The sequence below is a fragment of the Ambystoma mexicanum genome, chromosome 4q, assembly GCF_040938575.1.
Source record: "Ambystoma mexicanum isolate Mex_15411 chromosome 4q, UKY_AmexF1_1, whole genome shotgun sequence".
In the NCBI taxonomy this organism is placed as follows: domain Eukaryota; kingdom Metazoa; phylum Chordata; class Amphibia; order Caudata; family Ambystomatidae; genus Ambystoma; species Ambystoma mexicanum.
In genome coordinates, this window is record NC_090928.1 from 446163812 (window position 1) to 446190010 (window position 26199).

A 26199-nucleotide genomic window follows, 5' to 3' on the forward strand; every position below is an offset into this window, starting at 1 on the left:
GCTGGAGTAGGGAAGTGGGGGAACAGTAAGCCAATAGCATTGCTTGATCTACCATTTTAACGTCATGCAACGTACAGTCCTTTGATTTTTGAATTGTCTGACCACAAAATAGCAGGCAGACAATGCTGGGCTGCTTTTGTTTCCATTACTTTCTCCTTTCACAGTTGGGGAACATTAGAAGAAAAAGCAGGTTTACAAGAGTGGATCTTTGGTTCAGAAGAGCCTGTCATGTACTAGGTCCGCCTTGTGCTGGTCCCCCTAACTTCATGGCTTTACAGCATTTCTTGGCCCCCCATTTCAGGATCAGGCATACTCAGACCATGACCCCAAATGGCAGGTCCATCTTCATATAATTATAGAAATAAAATGGCAGTCACATTGTACCATTTTTCCTTTTACATGAAGAAAACAGATCAGGTAAGGATAAATGTACACGCTATCCACTAAGGAACCCAGAACGAGTAGAATGAGCTAGTTAAGGACAGCCAATCACAGGGAAAGCTTCTTCGGACTGCTCCATATCATCAACTGGAAGCAGCTTAATAGAAGCTGGGTGTATAGTAGCACCCAACTGGAGAATACTGGAGAATACTTGACATTTTCAATTCAGGGCATAGTTTAGACATTTGTTTACCCGGGCTTCGAGCTGCATTACGTGCCTGCTCAATCATTCAAGCAAGGGTTCCTGCCTGTGGACGGATTTCCTTTAAGGCATGCCCATGCCTGCTGTAAAAAGCACAGGCTTGGCAGTATCCTCGGTGCACACCTTAGAAGTCTGCTTCCTATCATGCATCACTTGCATGTCGATGCACTCATCACTTCAACCCGCCCGTGTAGGCCACTGCCCTCTTGTTTCGTTTATTTATCCACTTTGCATTGAACTCATGTTTCGCTTTGCCAAATCACGATCGACATCTTGGTGTAACTAGAATAGAACTCGAACATCCGCTTCATTAGTCAGAGTAAGTACGTTAGCAATAAACAATGTTCTTGCTCATAGGACCTCTGGTACTATCTTTTGATACACCCTTTTCAACTATTTCCACAATAAAAGCATGCGCTGCTGTCCTGTCGGCTTTTATCTGCTCATTTTTTTACATCTGTGACTGACTGAACACGGTTTATGAACTGTAGTATTGGGCAATAGTTACGTGTTATGCATTTTCTCCACATTTCACTCTTGACTTGTTATTTTTAACAAACCGTTTGATTACCTGTGTTACAAAATGTATACGTTTTGCAAATACATGTTTCAAATATCATGTTTAAGGAAATAGATGTTTTAGCAATATTTGTTCAACAGGTCTGTCAGTGTGGCAGTCTTCGCCTGTACATCTTTTGTTATCCACTTCCATTTAAAACTGAAATGGCAGAGCGTTAGGGGTTCATGTTCGTACCACAATGCGGAGATGAAGAAATGGAAGCAAAACAAATTCATCAACTACCAGAGCACTGCAGTGAGACAGAGCGATTTTCGTGATCCAGAACCCAGTTGAATGGAAGATGCATCCAGCTGGTGACAATGCCATGGCTGTGAACTGTTGCCCACATTAGATGAAAACCGTGTTGTCACGAAAATTCAATATGAAGGGCCTATCTCTCCAAATACAATCACCCAGCACAGTGCATACTGCAGCAAAGTAACTTTAGGGGCAGCTTATTTTACCCATTGCAGCTTATTTATCCAATTATTCAAAGAAGAATGGTCTTGATGCATGAACTTTGAGGCACTGTTCATCCATGTGTTTGCACTAATGAGTGAGCATTAGAACAGATTTTCTAAAGTCCAACTAAGGGCTTCATAAAACCATACATCTGAGACAGTACATAAGCTCCACTCTTAGTATACGGCTGTACCACCTGAGAATGTTGGTAGCATGGACAGAGCAGTCAGTCTTATTTTAGGAGAGAGGGCTGTAGAATCAGTACAAATAAATTAAAGTATACATATGGTCCAAAGTAACACTGAAACACTATGGCCAGAGTTTTCCAGTGGGGCTTTGCCATTATAAAATGCTTCTGTGAATTAGGCCCTTAGTATTGTAAAAATAAAGGATTTATTTAAATACAAGTAGACCAAGATAATTCCAGATAATAAGTACTATAACATCATATTAACATAATCATAAAAACCAACTCAATACCTATGGTATGCAAACCAAGGTATAACCTTACTGAGAGGCACAAGAAGCACATCAAGGTGAGTCAAACCTAGGTTTATACATTCAGGATAGTAGTATACTATTTTTGGGGAATAAGACCAGGTTAGATATACTTTTTGAATACAATTAGTAATTCAAGGGTAGTTGACCCGGTCAGTCATGCAGTGACACTCGATTATGAAATCACATAATAAATTAACCATGTTTCAAGTATACTCCTTGCAACATTACTTTTTAGAACTCAGTTCAGAGTTAGAAAATCAACTAATATACTTTCTGGAGGGGCCTTAAGCTACTCAATGATAAGTATTAACATTCCATAACTATTTCTGAATGCACTAAGCAGATCAGGGAAAGCAAAACCCTATTTCACGTTAAGAATGACACAAGGTTTTCAAGGTAAGCAACTGACCTATCGATACATAACCATCCACTACCTAATAGCTTGTTATACACAGTACACCAAAGCAATTCAGGAACGCACAACCCATGGTTACAAGTTTAGAAGAGCAGCAGCTAATCAAGGTAAGCCATATATACTTTTAAGAGGGACTACAAGCAACTCATCAGACAAGTATTAACTCATAGACAGTTTTAGATCTGTATAAAGCAGACCAAGGAAAGCAAAACCCTGTGGTACACTTGAAGAACACAATGTTATTCAAGTTAAGTGAACCCTATTGGTAAGCTTTTAGACTCATTCAGTTAAGCAATGATAAAACAGTACCAACACTAATTACTTTTCAGAAGGGGGAAACGCGATTCAAAGTAAGTAAAGCAACCTATATACTTTTTAGAGGGCACAATGCAACTCAAAGGTAAGTATAACTTAAGAACACTCTGTAACTTCTTCTTTCACAGAGATACAATTACCACACTACGTCTTTCAGTAAGTCAGTACTTTTATGCTCGCTATACTTCAAGACAGAGGCCTTTCCTTATCCAGTCCTTCCCTACTCTGTTGCAAGAGTTCTCTCAGAGGCAGAAGAGGGGCCCTGGTGGTCTAGGTGCCAGCTGTAGGCAGGTTGAGATAGGTTTCAGTTACAGGAAATTCAAAGTTCTAGAGGATATCTTCTTATGCAAGTAAGTATTAGCTTCACAGTTAGTTAAAGTGTTCAGGGACTTCAGAGAAGGCATCTTATAAGCGTTTCAGCATTAGGCCTGGGCAAGTGGCATGGGCAAACTCCCAACCACACGAATCACCCACTCAGCCTCATGGGATTCACACACGACTTACGGTAAGTATTACCCAAGCCAACACAGTACCTTAGAAGAAAAGAAGAGCTTCAGAGTGGATGCCTTCAGGATGCAAAAGCACAAGACCCAGTCTGTGGATTCATGGTCTGGAGATGAAAGAACTGGACACTGGATGGGAACCTGCAGCAGCAATCATCAGAGAAGGTTTCCGGCAAAGATTTCTTCATGGATTCTCACGGCTGCACAAATGTTTGGGCTGGATTTGGACTTCGGAAGACCACACATCACACTCAGACTCGAGATCCCAGGGTATTGGCAGTTTGCAGCCCAGCAAGTTTGCAGCACGTCATGGGTTGGCTCAAAATGTAGGTATTCTTGAGACTAGTGGGTCCCACCAGACTCCTGGTAGGAGTCGTCGCTTTTGGGATGCCCAGGTTGATTGGAAGGAACGGTTACATCAGGCTCCAGTTACACTGCAGGCTCTTCGGTCGCTGTAAATCGCTACAGATGTCCTTTCCCCATCTTCCTCTTCGGTTTCCACTTCAGTGGTCAACTTGCCAGCTTCTTCCAGGATCGGAGTATTTAGCAGGAACTACAGCACAACTTCTGCAATCTCTTCCTGCAATTTACAGAAAGGAGCGTTCTGGCTGTCCAATGAGGGCAGCCAGCTCCTCATTGAGACTGGGTTCCTTTCTGGCAAGGTGAAAGGGTTGTGTAATTTTGGACTGCTCCCTCACTTCCTGCCTTCTCAGACACTCTGGAGCCTTGGCAGGGAATACTAAGGATTGCTGCCGAAGTCAAAATTACAACAGAGGTCGTTCTGGCCTAGAAGGGCAGGGGAAGACCTCAGAAACAACAAGTACACGAGAATGGCGAGAAAAAAAAAGGATCCCACCATTCTACCAGAATGGTGGCCCTTCTGTGCATTACCGAGGCTGATTTAACAAAGACTGATATGCAAACTGATATTTCCCTTCTGTGAAAGGTAAGTGAGCTAAAGTGTGGCTGTGGACTCTTGAGTGGGTACCTTCCCAAAGAACAGGTAATTTTGCCGTGTTCGTTCTCACAGAGGGACGCCTATGGACTATTTTTTTATTGTTTACGGAACTTAGGCTTAGTCACCCTAAGTTTCCTAGGGTCATCCAGACGTGGACCCCTTGCTCCCTGTGCTCAGAGAGGCTTAGCTCCACCTCACTGATGAGGCCCAACAAGGATGAAACATGTGTATGGTGCTGCTGTTGGTACTCTTGTTCAGAAGAGATTTGCCATAGCATTTAGGGCTGGACTGCCCATGTGGGTGGGACAAAGACTGATATGCAAATGGATATTTCCCTTCTGTGAAAGGTACAGTGAGCTTAAGTGTGGCTGCGGACTCTTGAGTGGGTACCTTCCCAAAGAACAGGTCATTTAGCCGTGTTCGTTCTCACAGAGGGGCGCCTATGGACTATTTTATGATTTAACAGCCTGCAAGTAATAATGACTAAAAGTCATAAAAGTAGTTGCACTGCCACCAGCCATTCAAGCAAACTTGCAATTGTAACTAAAATGTTAAAGGTAAGTAAGAAAGGGGATAAATTGTATCTCCCCAGCACTAAACATAAGGTGGGGTGTGCTGGCTCACTTATACAAAATGTAAAAGGGATGAACATCCCTGTTCACTACTTGGGAAGAGTAGTTTGCCCAAGTACATGAAGTAGAAATTAACAAGGGAGCCCAAACGGGCAGCCCAGCTAATCCCAAAAGTTGTAGGAAACTAACTTCAACCATACACTATGGAGAGACTTAACAAGGTGACCATAAAAAACAGTAAAAGACTAGGTGAGAGGGGAAAAAAGATTCCCCTTCACCTAGGGACAAGGCAAAATAGTTACCAAGTCCAAGCAAAAGGTTCCGGGGTTGACACAGTTCAGGAAGATTATTCCCAAATATGAAAATTCTATCTAACAGTTAGTATAGCATTTATTTGAAATATTTGACACAATTCACTGTTCCAAACATTACTATACTTTCATTAGCCTGACAGGATGTTTTCTTTTCTTTGGAATGGCACTAGACATTGGCTTTTCTTCATCCAGTCACCCATTCATCCTCACGATTAATATGAATATATCTGTCTTTAGCATGTATACTTGCAAATATTTCTTAATTTTGTATTCTTTTGTGGGTATCCCTGAGGCTTTCACTATGCCAAGAAGCAAAGCGTGTGTCAGGCTTTCCATTACCCAGCTGTGCAGTCATTTCATATTGGGCTATTTTTCATGGACAGTAGGGTTATTTTTGGGCAACCTTTGACAGCAGATTTTCTTTGTCCTTCTAATGTTGCCTTTTTACACCCACACACCAAACACCCACTCTCTCTATCCCCACCACTTCTCTCTCTACTATCCACGCCACTTCCACTGTCTCTACCCCCACCCACCCACCTTACACCCATTGCATGTGCTGGTTGGGTTCTGTTTGGGCTACATTTGACAAGTCCTCCGAGACTGCTTTGTTCTTGTGTCGAGTGAAGCCTATTATGAATGATTTGACACAACCAGAGAACTGTTTTTTTATTTGTGAAAATGCTGAAATGGTGTTTTTACTATAAGTAAAAGCAAGATTTCACAATTTGCAATTGCTGTATTGGTTCATTTGACTTCATGCCTGTTCCACCTCCATTTGAGCTGGCTTGACTGGACACTAGTGAGGAGCAATTACAATTATTTAAAACAGGTGTGCAAACTCAGTGAAATTGGGCATGATCTGGAGACCTGCCGAAAAATAGATTGCATTTTTGTATTGTGGCGTTTGCAGGAAGTATTATAATTTCACAGCCACAAAATCTTCCTTGAATGTTGGTATTACTGAAAAATGTAAGCAAGAGAATTTGGTATGGCATAACAAAAGCACATCTCAACAAAAATGCATATTACATGCTGCTGCACTAGAAAAGCCCAAGCTCACCAGGTTAGTTAAATCTGTTAAGAAAATGCATGTAAAAATAGTGAGCATTTGAATATTCTTTTCAATATGGCTTGCTATGTTGCCAAGGAAGGAGAGGCTTTTGCTAAATTCCCCAAACTCTGCAAACTCAAAAAGAAGAAGAATCCAGATAGGATCATGGAAACCTACAGTAATGATCGTGACTTTGTGATGGCAATTTCTGAGTCCATGAAAATAAAAATGCAATCACACATACAAAATGCTATGTTCCTCAGTGTTCTGTCTGATGGATCAACTGATAAAGGCATCTTGGAACAAGAACTCATCTACGTGCAATATGTTTCTGAAGGAATCCTTGTTACACAGCTGTATGAAATCGTAGGCATGAAAAGCTCCAGTGCATCCGGAGTGAAGGATGCAATATTGAGTGATCTACAAAGTGTGGGCGTATCAGTGGATAGTCTTGGGAAGAAATGCGTTGGCATTAATACAGATGGTGCTGCTGTAAACTTAGGCAGTACATCTGAAGCTGTGAAGCAGTTACTTGATGAGACGTCTGCAAACCAGGGATGGGACAACAGTAATCATATTTCAGTTGTGCACTGCGTAGCTCACAATCTAGAACTTGCAAGTCTGTGATGCTAAGAAGGAAATATTTAATCAGGTTTGAAGAGGTACTGAAAGGATGTTTTAAACTGTATTATTCACCAAAGCGTAGAAGGGAATTTAAAGAGATAGACAACCTTGAAGAGCAACTGAAAAATTCTAGTGGTTTACAGCAGTTTAGATGGGTGGCAAATCCTCAGAGCGCTAACTGCTGTCAAGACCAACTGGGAGCCTACAATAGTACACCTTGAGCACCTAGCAACTGGTAAAGACGAATATGCTAACAAGGCCAAGGGGTGGCTCCACAATTTGAAATCAAAGTAATTTCTTTATTTTGAATACTTTATGATAGACTCTACTGTCCTACTTCAGCAAGTATCAAAGGCGTTCCAGCAGGAAGACAGCCTCATTTCTGAAGCAGCAAGGAAAATTGAGGTCCTTCATCTGAGGGGTCAGAAATGTGAGGCAGACAACTTTTAGATGATTTCTCCCAAAATGGCATTTTATAAAATGATAAGTTTCAATAAACGCCAAGCTATGCCTACCCTGACGAACATTTACCTGTCAACTTGATTAGCGAACCTACAGAATTGCACAGCAAATTGCTCTGCGACCGCTTATTTTATGCCTTCTACTGTAGAGACACAAAGAGAGAGAGAGAGAGAGAGAGAGAGAGAGAGAGAGAGAGAGAGAGAGAGAGAGAGAGACACACACGGGGAATTGCAGGAGGTGGGATGTACTGTATGTACCATCAGCCAAAGGGACCCATCTATGATAAGTGCATGGAACACAAGAAGGGTGCAGAGAAAACAACACTTTTAGCCGGGGGGAATCCTGCCCTGAAACACATGATCAAATTAAACATGAAAAGGGAGGTATGAGGAAGGTACAATCCCATTTCTAGTGTATCCTCAACATAGGCAAAGCCTTGAACATGGAACAACAAAACACTAGGAGATAAAGAATCTCAATTCACTCGAGATAAACTAGAATTGCTGGTCAAGTGGTTACACCTCTAGTCTCTAAATACACTTGCGAGACTATTTTTCTACAAAAATAAATCGATCAATTTTTATCAATATCAGACCAAAGTTAAAAAAAGTAATGCTAAATACAATGAAGCAATAAAACAAACACCAATCTCTAAGAGATACAGAAAGGCAAATCACCAAATAACACTTTCTACATACACAGATTCAAAATGGAGAGGCAGACAATAATAGGCAGTACCTGGTCAAATTATTGACCTAAATAGTAGATGCCTATTGGTTGAAAAAGTGTCATGTGCTGTGTAATTTGGAACATCCGTCACACGTAGTCACTTCAATCCTAATATTCCATCACTCAAACAAACTCATTTTCATTGAAAATTTGTCCCATGATCAACAGCTCGTAGGCCACTGGGGCGGGAGACAGAGCTCAGGCTGCGCATCACAGGCAGACTGAACCAGCTCGGACCAACATGGGGCAGCAAGCCAATCTTTCTCTTGGATACTGTTGTTGCCGGAAGGCTGAATTCCCCTAATGGTCATTGCAATAGCAAGTAATATTAAGATTCTTCTCGGACAAGGTTCATCGCCTTTGAAAAAGAGCTTTGCTCGAAACACGTATCAGGCTGTGGAATGGAATTAGGCTGTGCAATGAATTATAAAAATACAATTTAACTGTTACTGTATTTGTGTTGATTGGCGCAGTTCACTGATTGCATTTAACAATCTTGCAGGCACTTGGGGGTGGTGGAGAGGTGGACGTGAGCCAGAGATACATTTACATGGTCAGAAGTGCCTATCGGCAGGTGGCTATGGGACAGGAAGCTGATATTTTTAGGTCAAATTGCTGAGGGCAATTTGCACATGGTCAAACATACCCAAAACGTTTTCTGGGAGGACCAATCAGACAATACGTTTATGTGTCCCTGGGAGGGAGCCAGCCATCAGAGTATCCCCTACAAGGTTTTCAAAGGCCAATATCTGGCAGATACCGTTTGAATGTCCCCCTTCCCACAGAAGCAGGGTGTCTCGTGTTCCTTCCGTGATGTTGCTGACCAACAGCAGATGAATAAAGCCCTAGCGGTCAGCACAAATGTTATTTTAATAATTGCAGATTGTTCCTGGGAGGGAAGAGAATCAATATGGCACCACATGGGAGGGCTGTTCTGGGGTGCTGTTGACCGGATTGTTCCAATCACATCCCTCTAAGATACGTCAAGTACTAAGGATATGATAAGGATCAACCAATAACTGGCCTGGGAACACTGGTGGAAAACATGTACTTTCAAACTGTTACTGTTTATAATGCATTGGCTATTGTATGTGTGGTATACAACTAACACACACTAAGATCAGATGTCAGCACTGAACATTCATTTTCAGTCCACAGTTCTGTTTGATTTGTGCTCACCCAGCTGCAATAAACAGCATTACTTCTTGCCCGGCATGTGCTCCTTTTGATTACGAATTGTTATGGAGAGATCGGAGGACCCTTGAGTACAATAGCATCAAATGATATTCTTGGTAGGATGATTTGCCACAACTTATAAGATTCACAGAAACACAGTTTGTTGATATCAGATTTTCTCAGCTTTCCTTTCTAACACCATCAATTATAACTTTCTCTTTGTCAGGATAACCTCACAGCGCTTCAATTTCCACCTGGTTTCCTTCAGCACCAGGTCTACTACTTCAGTTCACACCTGGCACACTCTCATGGCAGGCCTGCTTCCACAAAGATTCACTGTGTGGGTATACTCACAGGCCCCACAGTTTTCCACATTCAACAGTACTTCTGACGTTCTTGATCCACTGACAAACACAAGTTCACAACAGCTTCAATGTTCTGCAGCTTTATAATTCTCAGCAACTCTTTATAAATGACAAGATTCACATTAGTGCTCTTAAGCACTTCTATGCAAGCAATGCACACTTCTTCTAAAATGTATCTTTCAGAAGGGCAGCCTCTTTGCCTCTTGTCTTCCTGAAACACCATGAACCAAGTATAACCAATATTATAACTTTGACATCCTTCCTTATGGCTTTGGCAATGTGAGTTTTTACATCAGCTTCCTTGTTGTTAGTCTCTTTGGCTTGGCCAATGCTTGTATATCTCTTTGGGTAATGCCTGTATGCTCACTGAAACTCGCAATCTTAAAGTTATATTACTTGGTTTGATTGTTACAATGTTTTCTGCTGCTTTATTAAGTGGTCCATAGTTAACTTTCACTTGGGAATCACTTCTTTTTTCAAAGTTGTATTTATTCATTTTACATAAACAACAATACAAAATACAATATTATAAAATATACACGATTTGTATTTGAGCTATTTTAATCATTTCGGTATTCAAATATTGTTAGGAAAGCATTTCAACTCATACAGCAGTGTGACAATTGTTGCTGTGATTGTTTTGCAATGAAATGGTCGAGATAAAAGCAATTTCACTCACACGCAAGTGATTCTTCTTGGTTACTGTTGCCTGAGAAAGGTATTAGAGCGTTCCGTAGCACTCAGTGGCTTTTCTCTGGGCCTTTGATCCCTTTGCACACTGCAGGTCTTCCACTACTTCAGCATTTCATGAACAGACATACTTCCTCTTTGAAGTTCAAGACCCTCTGCATTGTCCACAAGAATTTCTGGGGTCTGGGGCCTACCTATCTGCAACAATGCCTAACTAAATATTGTCCCTCCCGAGCCCTCCACTCATCTACCTCCAACCTTCTGCGAGTGAGCCAGTTCTCCAAGCAGAGATTTAGAGGGAGATCTTTATCCTCAGCAGGGGCCTCCCTCTGGATTAGCCTCCCTGCGACCCTCTGTCTTGCACCTGATCTTCTTAAGTTCCGGAAACCCTTCAAGACTTCCCTCTTCTCTTCTTCATTCTCTCTCCCTTCTCTCTCCATCTACCCTGCTAATCTATCTCTCTGCTCTTTCCCTTCCCCTCCTTTTCTGTACAGCTTGTTGACTGGCCGCTTGGTGTACCAAGTCTCACAGATCCCTGGCACCCCCAACAGACCTCTCGCACTCGCCTCATCATCACTGCACTTGATCAATGACCCAAGAGAGTGGCATCTCTCTGCATCTCCACCGACTGGGTGCACTTGGGACTTGGGACCCCTCCACAGGACTTGTCCCCCGTCCAATTCCCCTCCCTTGTAACCGTCTTTGCACTTGCGCGATCCGATTGCACCATGCCTGAAGATCATCTGTCTGTTCCCCCTTGTCTTCACTCCCAGCAGGTTACGCCTTAATTGCACTTGGAAAAACTGCAGAATCGTCATCAGACCTATTTGCTGTTATCTTCACCGTTAACTGTACTATATGCACTTACTCTGCCTATGCAGACTATTATTGTTTAAGAATTTCAATGGCTCTGAACGACTGTTGTTTTTCCCCTTGTTCCCTCCCTCCTCGAGTGCTTTGAAACACTTGCCTGGTGTATAGGCGCTTTACAAATAAATATTAGCAAGTTGTTCTTGATCATGCCACTTCGGAAAGGAGCTCTGCTGGCTCCTGAGACCCCCTGATGTAGGCCAGCACTCAGTCAACGTCTCCTGCACGCTAGCTGCTGCGCAGTCTCTGTAACTCGGTTCATCAGGGGAAAATGCTTTGTTTCTCACGCTTTCCGGTGCGCAACATCTGCACTTCAGATTCAGGGGGGAAAAGACCCTCACAGGACCGGCAGCTGGAATCTGCCCTGCTATGGTCCCAGCGTTTATTCTTTCCTCCAACTTCTGCCTGGACTGCCAGCAACGTGTTGTTCTCCTGCTGCTACTGCTGTTACCCCAACTGCTCCTACTAATGGCCTGCACCCGAAGGGTCCTTTAAAGCCTATCAGCCTCCCTCAGGTGTGGGTCATTTACCTTAACAGGCTGACCATTCCTGCAGTATTGCTCTTGAGCCCTCTTCCTCGTCCCAGTACTTAGGGAAGTATGGGACTTGAAGTCCCCAACAGCAGTCAGGTTTTCTAGTCAGATTTTACTTTTAAATTCAGCTTCACCTCTTCTAGGTATTTTTAAGAAACATCACAAGGATTCACTTGAGAAGTGTTTAAGCCAATATTTACAGATTTCCTTTCACTATACATACTATTTCTTAAGAAGTTTAGGGCTTTCAAGTTAGTTTTATCCACATTAAGATGTTCAATTTCTGGAATAGATAAATCATAACGACAACAAGACGTTACACATTCTGGTACTTGTGAGATGTCTTTCCCATTGGGAAACAAATACAGCGTCTCATCCCATGGAAGCTCCTCACCCCCCTAGGCCTCGCCTCCTCTCAGGTGATCCTTCCGCAGAACACCACCCCCAAGGTCAGGATCAGGAAGTGTGTCTTTCCCTGGCCACCTGGGAGTGGGCTTGAGGCAGGATTTCCGTGAGGAATCCATAGGATTCATCACATTCATCAGAAACTTCAACACACAAAGGCAAAGCTTGGGAAGGCACTTTAAGAGTTTGATCAAATCTTTAAAAATAGCCATTTGGTAGAGGTCCCACTGCTACCACCAGGAAAGTATGTTAGGAAAGACCAATGGAATGTTAAAGAAGACACTATTGAATTTCTACATAATGCTATATCCTTTATACAAGACCGGCTTCTCAAGCATATCGGTGGCAAACCACATTCTTTGTTCACCATTTTTGATTTCACTTTGTGGCCAGACAATGTTGATCAGATATCAAGTTTTGGGGATGAAGAGTTTGAAAAACGTATTCAGTACTATTCAAAGACCTTGTCAGATGAGGAAATTCAGTCTGCTGGATTTCAAACTTCATGTGTTTCATTGTAGAAGACACAAGCCTGTATCTCTATTTACTCAAATGTTGAATGACTGCCGAGATGAAATTAAACATGTTCTTCCAATTTTGGAAACAATGCTCTGTGTCAGCCCAACAACCGCAGTCTGTGAGCGAGGATTTAGCAGCATGAACAGGTTAACATATGAGCTGTGTACCTGTCTAAAGGCGGATACTTTATCTGCACTAATGAGGATTCCAGTGGATGGCCCAGACGTTGATGGATTTGAACCGAACCAAGGGATCTATGCAATTACTGCGACGGCCGAAAATGCTGACTTTTTTAAACCATTTACACCACCTATATATATATACGGGGGAAACCCCCCCGCAACCCTCATATTAATATTATACTCTAAACCCCCACACATATATATGTGGTGTAAGGGGGGGGGGGTTAAAAAAAGTCACAATTTTCGACCGTCGAAATTCCCAGGTCGACATTTGTGCACGATTCCGAACCAAGCAGTACTGCATTGGCTCACTTCAAACCCAGAAGAAAGACATATTATGGGCCATAAGCAACCAGGGCCAAGAAGCAAGAATGCATTTGAAGAGGTTTCGTCAGAAGACCGCAACTAGTTGTTTGAAAAGTTATGTAATGTTCAGAATTTAAAACAAATTTAAGCCTGGCACTTCTTCCCATGTTAAGAAAAGCTGAAGGCACATATAGGCAGTGCTGGCAATGTTTAATTGCGTCACTGTTTCTTCTCAAGAAAAAGTGCTTCTATTATATTCAAATAATTGTGATGATAAAAAATGTTAGCTGCTAGCTACGGTTATGGAAAGGTGCATCGACAGCGCTATTAAAGTTGGGCACCTGCTGCAATGTTTTTTCGGATAAAAAAGTGTTTCTCTCATGATTTTCTGGGTCGTGTGGATTTCTCGTAGGTGGAGTAGATAAACTAAGTTACTCAACCTGCAGGTCTAGTGGAATTTTAAAGAATTTACAAGGCCTGAACTAATGCTTATCATGCAACTAAGGTTGATCAAAATTGGTTGCTAGATACTTTAGAGGTAGACCCAAAACAATATTGCTGCTGAATGTTAATGTTATGGAATATTTATAACGCGTATTATCCCCACCGGAGTAATGTTCTGGCGGATCTGAAAAAAAGGGGATTGGTTGGGGTAAGTTAGTAGAACAAAGTTTGGAGAAAGAGCAAGTGAGCTGTGATGTGCTGTTGGCAGCTTCAGTTCTGTTAACACCGTTCGCTGAACTTTTTGGTGTGGTATCCGGTCGTATTCGTCGTGCGCTGTTGTGTATGGCTATGTGTGGTTTGTTTGTTGTTGCAGTGTAGCGGATTGCTATGGTTTTAGAGGTATGGTTGTGGTTAGTTAGGATTTCAGAGGTGTATGCAGAGGAGTGAGGTTTTAGTAGGGTTGGTTATTAGCATTGTTGTCTGAAAAGACGCACACTCATTTTGTTTGTCTTTCAAGGTTTAGATGAATGTCTTCCTTAGTGATCTTGTTTCAGCATGACACAAGGCTGTCCCTGACTTCTTGTCCATATGTCACGCTAGTCTGCCTCTACCGTTGTTGTTACTCAGGCCTGCCCTTCCATCCCAGTCTGTGCGTGATACAAACTGGTCCCCATGGAACTATCTAGCTGTGACCCATGCCCGTTCCCATAGCTTTATCTGGGTGCGACGCAGTTCAGTCGTTACCGCCATGTCCAGATTTGACGCAAGCCAGTCACCATAACTATGTCTCCGTTGATTTTGGTTGTGTGTGTCGGGTTAGTCGTTTCGGATGTAAGTCCATCTCCAGAAATTCTGCTTGGGTTTCGTGTATGTCAGTCTAGTGGATTCCATCTTCTGCTTACTAGCTTAGGTGCGGGTTTCTTAGTGTAGCACTAGGGGTCTCGTTTTGGCTAGCGGGTTTGCTCATATGGTGGGGTTGATTTTGAAGATGGCTATCGTGTAAGCGTGCAGTAAGTGTTGAATAGTGTGAATGCAAAGTTGTGTTGGATTGGCGGTTTACACATGAGATTATGTTGTCATGTCTGGCAGGGGGGATGCAGGGTAGTGGGTTGGGTTGTTAGTTGTGTCTGTTGTCTGTTTCAGCCTTGTTAGCCATTATTGTGTTCAGATTGGATTGTCGTTCGTGGTTGGTTCAGCCTTGCCTTGTCTCTTTAGTTCTTGCGGGTGGCCCCCTTCTCTGTTGGTTCTCAGTGTTATCTGTCCCATCATGGGTTTGTTATTGATCGGATCTCTTTGCATTTTTGGTTTTATTGTTTCAGTTGTTTCTGTCTGGTTCTAAGGTCTTGAAGAGCCAGGTTGTTTGTTGGTTTGTTTGTTTCTTTATTTGTAACGCGCACTATGCGGCCCGGGGGCATCAGGGCGCAACTTGAGCTTACATACATATCTTAAATACTTACAAAGTTACATACATGAATAAGATGCAAATAGATATATACAAGAATTGCATGTGGGGCTTAAAGACAGAGGTGCCTCAGTTCTGATCAAAGAGCCATGATTTCGTTTTCAACTTGAAAGTGTTAAATGAGTCCTCAGTTCTGATGGTGACAGGGAGGGTGTTCCACAGCTTGGAGGCTAGGACAGGGAAGCTCGTGCCCCCTGCCTTTTGGAGTTTGAACCTTGGAATTGATAGGCTATGGGTCTGTGCAGTTCTTTGAGGTCGGGAGGGAAAGCCGGTTGCAGAGGTAGGGGGGGGCCTTGTTGGCTAGGCATTTGTGCGTGAGGGCAAGTGTTTTCAATGTTATTCTCTGCTTGACAGGTAACCAATGTAGGTTAGTTCTGGATTCGGAAATGTGGTGGTTTCTAGGAATGTTTAGGGCTGCCCTAATGGCATTGTTCTGAGTGATTTGTAGTTTGATTCCCTTGGCTAGTTCCTAAGTAGAGGGCGCTACAGTAGTCAATTTTAGACATTATGAGCGTTCTGGCTAAAGTGACGCTGTTCGGAGTAGACAGAAACGGTCTACAAGCTGCAATAAGTTTACAGGTGTAAACTGAGGCTGATCTGACTGCATTTGTTTGTCGAGACAAGGATAGAGTGGCGTCAAAGTAAAAACCTAAAGTTTTTGTGTCTTTAGAGACTTTAATGGTGTTTCCATCTATGATGAATGACTGGTGGGAGGGATCTAGTTTGCTAAGACGTTGCGGGGAGACCAGGATGAGGAGCTCCTTTTTGTCATCGTTAAGGTATAGTTCTTGTTGGGCCATCCAGGCCTGGATGACCAGATAAACGTCGTTCAAGGCCTTGGTGTCAACTAAATAGTCGCCAGTGATGGGGATGAGTATCTGGGTGTCGTCAGCATAGCTGGTATAGGAGACACCCAGATAATCAAGTAGATCAAAAAGCGGTTTAGTGAAAACGTTATATAGTGTAGGTGACACGCAGGATCCTTGGGGAACGCTGCAGTGAATTGGAGCGGGGTCAGCGGCTGCAGAGGGTGAGAAGACCCTCATGGATCTGTTACCCAGAAAGGATTTGATCCAAGCTGTGGCCGAGTCAGAGAAGTGGGCAGCAGAATGAAGGTGCCAGCATAAGATTTGGTGGTTAACCAGATCAAAAGCCGCAGAAAGGTCTAGGAGAAGTAGCATTGCTAGTTTCCCATTGTCTTTCAAGACATCAATTTGGGTTTTTAAATCTATCAGAGCCGTTTCAGTCCCATGTCTGGGGCGGAATCCTGATTGCCATAGGCCTAGGATATTATTGGATTCCAAGAAGTCTTGGATCTGCAGGTATACCGCACGGTCCAGAATCTTAAGCAAGAACGGGACGGTGGTTATAGGTCTGAAATTGGTGGGTATGCTTGGGTCTAAGGATGGTTTTTTAAGCAGTGGGATCACCCATGCGTCCTTTAGGTTGTCAGGGACAATACCTGTTTTGAATGAGGAGTTAATAGAGGCTGTGATGAAAGGGGCCAAGTCGTGGGCAGAATCCTTAATGATAGCAGCAGGGCAAGGATCAGCAATAGTGAGTGGGGAGAAGGCAAAAGGTTTAATATTAGGAGAGTCTAGTGGGGCGAACCTTACAGGGGTGGGTGGACGCAGTTTTCTGAATTTTAGGTCGTCTTTTGTGTTTCTTATTTCTTTCGGGAGGTTGTTCCAGGTTTTTGCCGCCAGATGAGAGAAAGAGGAGCCCCCAAGTTTTTTCCTGGTGTATGGCTTTGGTTCTAGGTGGATTTTGCTGCTTGATCTAAGGAATCTCGTCAGCTTGTAAATGGTTATTTTCTTTAGTAGTAATTCTGCTCTCTGGCTGCTGATTGCTCTGTGTGCTATGCACATTGTTCTGAAAGTGATACGTTGCTTGATTGGAAGCCAGTTTTGCATTTTTAGCGCTGGTGTGATACAGTCTCTCCTAGATCTTTTGAGAGGTCTGGCCGCTGCGTTTTGGATGCGTATCAATTTATTCTGCAGGCATTCCGGCATTCCGAGTTCTTGAAATGATTAGGGTGACGAATGTCATTGTTTTGTGGGTGAAGGACAGGAATGGTAGGATTTTTTTTGTTGAGTGAAGGAGGAAGAAGCATTTCTTAATTATTGCGTTTTCTTGTGGTTCTGTTAGCGCGTTGTCCATTAGGACTCCCAGGTTTCTGACTACTTTTGATGGTGTGGGCGCGGTTCCCAATTCTATCGGCCACGGGATGTAGGTGTTGTTCTCTTGGTTTATGGCTATAATCATGATTTCTGTCTTTGCTGGGTTGATTTTTAGGTTGTTGCCGTTCATCCAGTCGTAGATTCTTTTGAGACATTATCCTAGGGTTGTGTTTTCTTCTTGTGCATCTTTGATTTGATAGATGATTTGAGTGTCGTCTGCGTAGTTGTAGCACGTAAGATTGTAATTTTTTGAAGATCTTGATTAGTGTATACTGGTAGATGTTGAAATACAGGGCTGATAGTGAGGATCCTTGTGCTATTCCGCAGTCGTTCACTCATGGAGCAGATTTGAATGGTTTTACCCAGCCAGTCTGTTCTGTTTGCTAGGAATCATTTTATCCAGAGTAGTACTAAGTCTGTTATACCTATTTCTTCTAATCTCTTGATGAGGTTGTCATGGCTTACTGTGTCGAATGCTGCAGAGAGATCAAGTAGGTTCAGGGCGAGGTTGTGTTGGAGTCGGCGTTTGTCTTTAGGTCATCCCAGATGGATAAGAGTGCCGATTCTGTTCCTCTTGTGGGTCTGAAGCAGACATGTGCTTCGTATAGCAACTAGTGTCTTTCTACGTGCTCTTGAGTTAGTTTGTATACGTAGTTTCTAGGAGGTTTGCCGGGTAGGGGATGTTAGAAATAGGTTTGTAATTGGAATAGGTCTTCCATGTCGCCACTTGTGTTCTTAAGGAGTGGTTTAATATACACTGATTTGAAGGATCATGGTACAGCCCCTGTTGGGAGCGACAGGTTAAAGAGATTTCTGAGGTATTCTAAGGACGTTCCTTGTGTGAGGATTGATGTGTAGATGTCTGGGGGGCAGGGGTCCATGGGCAAGCCTGCTTTCTTGCTATGTTTTACCAGCTTGACGAATGTTATTTGTGGGAAGTTTTGGAGTTTGTGCTCTGGCTCTTCGTTGGATCTGGTTTGTTGTGTGTTAGATCTAATCGGTCTGTTTTGTATGATTTGTCGGATTTTGTTGATTCTATTTTTTAAATGGAATGCAAGGATGTTGCATAGTTTCTGTGAAGGTTTTGGAGTGTTGTCCCAACCTGGTCGGTGCCTCATTTCGTTTATGATGTTGAACATTTCTTTTTGTGTGTTGGAGGCTTTGGTGATTCTGTCATCAAAGTGCCTTTTCTTTGCCTTTTGAATTTCCTTCTTTTACAGTCAGATTTGCCTCTGAAACTGAGTTTTCTTACATTGGTCATATTCTTTCCTCCATTCTAGTTCCAGCTTTTTCTTGTTCTTTTTCTTGATGGGTTGAACTATTTTGCCATTGTTCTTTTTCTTGATGGGGTGAACGGTTTTTCCGGGGAGATGTGTTCGGCAGAATCCTGTGCAGTTCCCTTAAGGAGCACTACAGAAGATTAAGACTACAGGTGAGAGAAATAAATCCCCTTTGGTATCAGTCTGAACCACAAAGATTTAGTCGGTAGCTGTGGCTGAGCAGTCAAGAGGGAGATGAGCAGTATTCAGGGTTTACACAATAGGCCTACTGTACTATGATACAAGGAAAAACTGAACAAAGCTTTGTATTAAAAAGTTGATGAACAAGTTACTCTCTTACCTGGTAACGTTCTTTCGATGGGATGGTCCGACGACGTATTCCATATCTATGACAGTAATCACCACAGCTGTGCTGCTTCGGAAAAACTTTCGGCGTCTGCGTCCTGCGTCGATGACGTTGATACGCCGTCCTCGACGACCTCCGCCGACGGCCGACGTCACCAGATGATATAAGTAGGACGCACGATGCCCGTAGCCTCAGTTGTAGTTTTTTCCCAGAACGTGTGGCACCAATCTTCTGCCAGTATGACCACAGAAAGCCTTGCAGAAATGTAAGATGCAATCGCATAAGAAATTCTGTAGCGAGGTAGGCAGGGAGAGAGCGATATGGAATACGTCGTCGGACCATCCCATCGAAAGAACTTTACCAAGTAAGAGAGTAACTTGTTCTTCGAGGGGATTGGGTCCTCCGACGTAGTCCATCTCTATGACAAACTCCTAAAGAAGTACCAACGTAAGGAGGTGGGAAAAGAATTTAGAATATACAAATTTAGAATGCCCAATCAAATTGCAGAGTAAAGGACCGCCTTGCCAAAGACCAGATCCTGCCCCCGGATAGAATTGAGGGCGTAGTGACGTACAAAAGTATGGACCGAAGCCCAGGTGGCTGCATCACAGATGTTGCGAATAGGAATACCCCTCTGCAGGGCAGTAGAGGCGGCCATACCCCTGGTAGAATGGGCTGCAAGCCCACCGGAGGGTCCTTACCCGCCAAGCGGTAACATTCGGCAATTGCCAAGATGATCCAGCGAGACAAAGTCTGCTTAGTCACAGCTTGTCCCAAACGCTTTCCAGCGTAACCAATGAAGAGTTGATCGTCCACTCTGACCTGGGACATGTGTGAAATATAAAAGCTTAAAGCTCTCCTAGGATCGAGCCTATGGAGCCACTCCTCTTCCTTACCAGGATGTGGAGGAGGATAAAATGCTGGAAGAACAACCTTCTGGCCTAAATGAAATTCCGACACCACCTTTGGAAGAAAGGAAGGACGAACTCTAAGGACAACCCTGTCCTTATGAAATACAGTGAAGGGTGGCTTAACTAAGTGACCTGTAACTCACTCACTCTGCGAGTGGAAGTGACCACAACCAAAAATACAGTTTAAAGAGTTAACAGTCTCAAAGGGCATGAATGCAAAGGCTCAAACGGAGCACCCATCAGAAACCTGAGGACAAGGTTCAAATCCCAACCGGGCACCTGGAAAAGCGACGGAGGGAACACATTAGTCAGCGCTTTTAGAAACTGAGAAATTAAAGGAATTTTAAAATAAGAACACTCTTCAGACTAGCGCTTAAATATGGACAGCGCCGCCAGGTAACCTTTAACCGTACCCACTTGCAAGCCAATGTGGCTAAAGAAAGAAAAAAAGACAGAACCACAGGAATGTCACATGCAAAAGGATCCACATTCTTAACCCTGCACCAGTCGCAAAACTTTTGCCAACGCCAACGGTACAGGGAATTAGTTGCAGGCCTTCTGGGCGAAAGCAACACCTCCATCATGTCTTCAGGGAGGTCCCAATCCTTATACCTCAACCTTTCAGAAACCAAGCGTGAAGTTTGAGGGATCTGACCTCTGGATGGAGAACCTGACCCCCCTCCCGTGAGAGCAGATCGTCTCAGTTGGGAAGACGACGTGGAGGGCAGATGGACAAGTCGAGAAGGTCTGGGTACCACGTCCTCCAGGCCCACGCCGGAGCAATGAGGATCATCTGGGAACCGAACCTCCGTAACCTCCACAGCACTTACGGGATGACGGGGGCTGGAGGAAACGCGTACAGCAGTGGAAATGACCACTCCACCACGAACGCGTCTCCTAAGGATTCTTTTGGAGGAAATTCCCGCGAGCAGAACCTTTCGCACTTCCGGTTGACACTGGAGGCAAAGAGATCCACTTGAGGGGTCCCCCAAAGGGCAAAGATCTCCAGGAGAATCTCCTGAGCCAACTCCCAGTCGTGAGAGATTGCGCTCTGCCTGCTCAGAGCGTCCGCCGTCTCGTTTTCGTCTCCGGCCAGATGAACTGCCGAGATCAAAACTTCCTGCTGGATTGCCCAGAACCAGAGCTGCATCGCCTCCCTGCACAGAGGAAGTGACGCTGCCTGACGGCCCTCAGCTCCAACAGATTGATATGGAGTCTTGACTCCGATGGAGACCAACGACCGCTGACTGTTAACTCGTTGGCATGAGCTCCCCATCCCGTGAGGGATGCGTCCGTCACGATCGTCACCTCCGGCCACGGTAGCCAAAAAGGATTGCCTTCGACGGCCCACCACAGAAGGTCCTGGACGACCGAGGACGGCACCTGAACAGGGTCCGACATCCTGCCGGAGGACTGAGACCACTGGAGCTTGAGTGCCCATTGCAAAATTCTCATCCGCAACCTGGCCTCTGGCACAAGAAGAATGCAGGATGGCATAAGGCCGAGCAATCTCAAGAACTCGAACGCTGGGAGACTCTGGGCAAGCTGAAACTTGTGCACCATCTGCAGAATGTGATGAGGCCTCACCTGGAAAACACTGCCCCAGGGACGTGTCGAGCACTGCTCCGATGTACTGGCGCCTCTGAGTTGGTGTCAAATGGGACTTCTTTGAGTTGAGGGAGAAGCCCAGCCTGTGGAGGGAGTGGCAGGTGACTGACAGATGATTCAGGACTTGCTCGGGGGAGCGCGCCCGTATCAACCAATCGTCCAGATAGGGGTAAACGTGAATCCCCCCTGCCACCACTACCATGAGCTTGGTGAAGACCCTCGGGGCGGAGGTCAATCCAAACGGCAGGACCCGAAACTAAGTGTGAGTCGCCAACCGCAAACCTCAGGTACTTCTTGTGCTTTGGATGGATCGGCACATGAAAATAAGCGTCCTTGAGGTCAAGAGACACCAACCAGTCCTGAAGTTGAAGGGCCTGGAGGACTTGAGATAGAGTAACCATCTTGAACTTGTCCTTCCTGAGGAGTTTGTTCAAACAGGCGCAAGTCCATGATGGGTCTCAATCCCCCGTCTTTCTTGGAAATCAAAAAATAAGGGGAATACCATCCCGTGTTCCTCTCCGCTACAGGCACCAGTTCTATGGCGCCTTTCTCCAGCAGGGATTGAATTTCCTGCGCAAGGAGCCGATCCAGACTCTTCAAATAGAGATTCCCCGGTGGATTGCCGCGAGGCCTCAGCCGGAAAGGAAGACAGTAGCCGTGGGCTATGATCTCAAGAACCCACACATCTGAAGTAATGGCACGCCACTCTACAAGATGCTGCGCCAGCCTTCCCCCAACCGGCGAACCATGGGACATGGCCTCATGACTGAGCTGAAGCGGCTGCGGCGTTGTCTGAGGGCAAAGAGGCCACTGCCCGAGTGGCCTTGGCACCTCGAGTACCTTGTTTTCCACCTCTGGCACACCTACGGTGGCCCCTTTAACTGGCAGCTCCTCTCGCTTTACCAAAGGATGAGTAATAACGAAAGGAAACGCCCCTCCATTGCTGTCCCCTAGGACGAAAAGGCGGAGGTTGGCGGACTGCAGCGCCCAACGACTTCGCTGCAGCTTTGGTGGTCTGCAACCTCTCAAGGCTCTCGTCAGCCTTGCTGCCAAAAAGATGTTCACCATCAAAGGGCATGTTGAGGAGCCAGGCTTGCACATCAGGAGCAAACCCCGACTTCCTCAACCACGCAAACCTGCGTATTACAGTGCTCGCCGCCATGGACCAGCTGACAGTCTGCCATGTCCAAACCCGACTGAACGGACTAACACATGGCATCCTTGCCATCCAAAATAATAGCAAGAAAACTATCCCGTTCGTCCCCTTCGGGAATATGTTCAGCCACTAAGGAAATACAGTTCCACAGAGTGTGCGTGAAACGTGACAAGGCACATACAGAGTTGGCCGCCTGAAGAGTCTGAAGAAAAAACGTTCTTCGCCCAGCCATCAAAACGCTTGTCATCCCCATCAGGAGGGATGGTAGGATACGACGCCTGCTTTGCTGGGGCCGTAGCCACCTGCACCACCAAACTCTCCGGAGTGGGGTGCGTGGTCAAGTAGCAGGGGTCACTACTGGCTGGGTGGTATTTTCGCGGCAAAGACTTGCCCACTGCCGGGAGACTCTCCGGAGCAGTCCAAGCCTCTGCCATCCTTTTTTGCAGAGCCATATGGAATGGCAGTACCGGGTCATGGGTGGACCTTGGTCGATGATATCCCTCAGGTCATCCGGCACAAAATCAACTAAGGGTGCCGACCACCCCAAGTAGTCGGTGACCCTCGACATAAGGCGCCGGTACGATGACTCGGCATGGGTGCCAGGCTCAGGCCTACAGAACTCCACCTCCCGAGAGGTGTCCAGACCACTGGCATCATGCAGTGACTGACGCAGGTCCTCAATCTGGCTATGACCAGAAAGAATCTCATCAGGTACCGTGTCAGGAACCAACCCATCTTCAGAACCCTCTTCCACCACGGAAATATACTCCATAGGCTGGAAAGTGGGCATTGAATAAGGGAGAAATGCATGTTTTGCCTTGGCCAGAGCCTTTCTAGGGAGTTCCCCCGTGCCACGGGGTACCTCCGACACCACAGCCTCGAAAGGCATCGAGGGCGTCGAGTGAAACAGCGGAGACGTCGAGTGAATCGGTGTCGACGTCGAGCGTGGCGCCGACAGTATCGACTGCATCGACAGGCCTCGAGGGCGGAGCCCCGAGCGTGTCCTTCGACAGCCTGTGTGCCGATGGCATCGACGACTTCCTCGGAGGCGGAGCCTCGAGAGAGTCTGTCGACGACCTTGGTGCCACCGGCGTTGACGTCTTCTTCGAAGACTTCACAGCTGCAAACGGGCTCAAGCGCGTCGAGGACCGGGACCTGGAACGGGCATGACTGGAACGATTCACCTTGTCCGAGCGGGACCTCTCCCGCGAACTGTGCCGACCACCCGAGCCGAAGGCGTACGAGGGTGTCTCCAATATGGTCACGACCGACCCCTCTCGGAGGCGCGGATGGACCGGAGCCCTGCGATTCAAGAATCGCCAACATTTTCTTCCCAAAGGAAGCCCATTCCTCCGGAGAGGAACGCTTGGTGGGATAAGAAACCCGCCGACGGGCGAGTCCTCGGATGAGGACGGGGAAGGCTACCGATGACAGCGCTTCCGGGAGTGCCTCGAAGAGGCAGAGGAGTGGCGGGACCCACTCCGGGACAGAGATCCCCTAGACTTACGACTACGATGCAGAGAGTCGCCCCTCGAATCGTCCGACGAAAGCCCAGTGGCCCTCGTCTTCCGGGGCTTGGACACCTTACCGACCGACAGCTTCTTCTTACGTTCCCGCAAGGCCTTGGACGTAAGCGACTGGCAGTCGACACAATCATCCGTGTCGTGGGCCTCCCTGAGGCACCAGAGGCAGGCGTCGTGCGAGTCCGTCACCGACATCTTGGACCCGCAGTCCCCACACTTCTTGAAGCCCAGACGTGGGGTGGAAGAAGAGGAAGACATCCTGAGAATACTTCACAAAACAAACAGGTTCGAAGAACCAAAAGAACAAAAACTGCAAAGAGTCGAGGCGCGCCGAGATCTCCAAAGCAAACACGTTCGCGGAAAAAAACGGAACTGAGGCTACGGGCGTTGTGCGTCCTACTTATAACATCTGGTGACGTCGGCCGTCGGAGGAGGTCCTCGAGGATGGCTCATCGACGCAAAGGCCGAAAGATTTTCCAAAGCAGCACAGCTGTGGTGATTACTGTCATAGATATGGAAAACGTCGGAGGACCCAATCCCCTCGAAATATATTTATTTTACACTCTTCTAATAAAACACATGTATCACAGTTATCGAGCAAGTAAAATTTAAGTCAAGAAAAAAATATACACACTCCCTAGTTAAATTGTAGACCAAGTGAACCAGAGTGAAAACTGAGCAAAACGGCACAGTGAAAACCACACACAAAGTATGCTCTAGCAATTTCTCACAAGGGAGGCAAAGCACAAGTTATACAGAAATAACTTCTTACACACTCTAGCAACACTTCCCATATGTTTGTGAACCAGTGTAAGCAGACAATGCATCATTAAATGAAAACTTAGCAAAATGGCATTTCACAAGGTTTAGAAATGGGAAGAAAAGGGTAGTTATCAGAAGCAGGTGCACCAACACAGTTCGAGTTCAGAATCAATCTAAAGAAGGCAGATCTAACAAATGTAGCCAGAGTCAGTAGGCCTGTGCCAGAGTCGGTGGTACAGGGCAAGGGCCCAGGAGCAAAATGTTATTGTAGCTGCGGTCAAGTCTTTGGTTAACGATTTTGAAAAGGTGAATGCCGAAAGCGAAAAGACAATGTTAAGAGAGAGGGGTGCCCAACCCAACAGGTAGGTAAAGGATTTAAAACACCTTTAGTGCTACCGCGAAGAAAGGGCGGCCTAGCGGAACAATGTACCTTTAAAATGAAGAAGTGGCTCCTGCGGTGGCGGTTGTTCCTGGTAGTTCCTGCAGTTCGGGGGATCCAGCAGAGGAAGAGAGACTCTCACCGTGGAGGAAGGTTCGAGTTACTGCACTACCCGGGAATGAAACCAGCCGCGGGACTGCCCGACCAATAAAAGGTATGCTCCTTTAAATCCCAGTCCGGGTGGACTGGTGCTTTGCTATCCGGCCTCCGAGTACTGGGTACTGGCGATTCAACAAAGGCAGGTCCAGGAAGGCGATTGGCAAACTGGTTGGCCCCACCAGCTCAAGGGAAGAAGGCTCTTGCAGATGAAGATCTTCTCTCGTTGTGTGGAGAAAAGTGGTGAGACACTGCAGCAGGGCTTCACCGGTGGTTCAGTCGTTGCAGATGTCTTTGGCTTCTCTCCTCTTCGGCTTCTTAGTTCCAGTGGTGACGTCTTGCTCTTCCAGTCCTCAGGACCCTGCTTTTATGCAAAAAGATCCCCATTCATACAGTCTAGCTGTAACTCACACGGTCACCTTGGCGGGAGACCCTCAGCCTATCAGGATAGAGTGCGACATGGGTTGCTGAGGCAACCCTGTCCAGGGGTACTACTCCCCCTCCCACACAATTGATCCACCCCAGACTCAGTGGCGCCGAAAGGAGGGCTTCTCGGTAGAAGCCGGCCAAAAAGACGAACAAAGGATCCCCGACCTGGGTTAGGAGTTTAGAGAAAGACACGAGAAAGAAGTTATATTAAAGTTCTGGCAAATAAAACCTACCAGAGTCAAGTTAATATTAAAATGCACCGGCGGTATGTTAGAGGCCGTCAGAAAAAGTGGTATCCTCAAACAATGGGAAAATCCCATAGGGAAATATTTGCGGTCGAATATTTATGGTAGTAACCACTGCCACCAGCCAGAAACTTTTGAGAGAGGGACTGCACGGTAACCCC

At 45.5% G+C, this 26199-nt stretch overlaps 1 protein-coding gene across 3 annotated transcripts in view; it reads right to left on the reverse strand.

Moving 5' to 3' along the window:
* Nucleotides 1–26199, reverse strand: part of SANBR (SANT and BTB domain regulator of CSR) — a 1021507-nt gene that overhangs the window by 147089 nt on the left and 848219 nt on the right. The gene's annotated exons all lie outside the window — the stretch shown is intronic.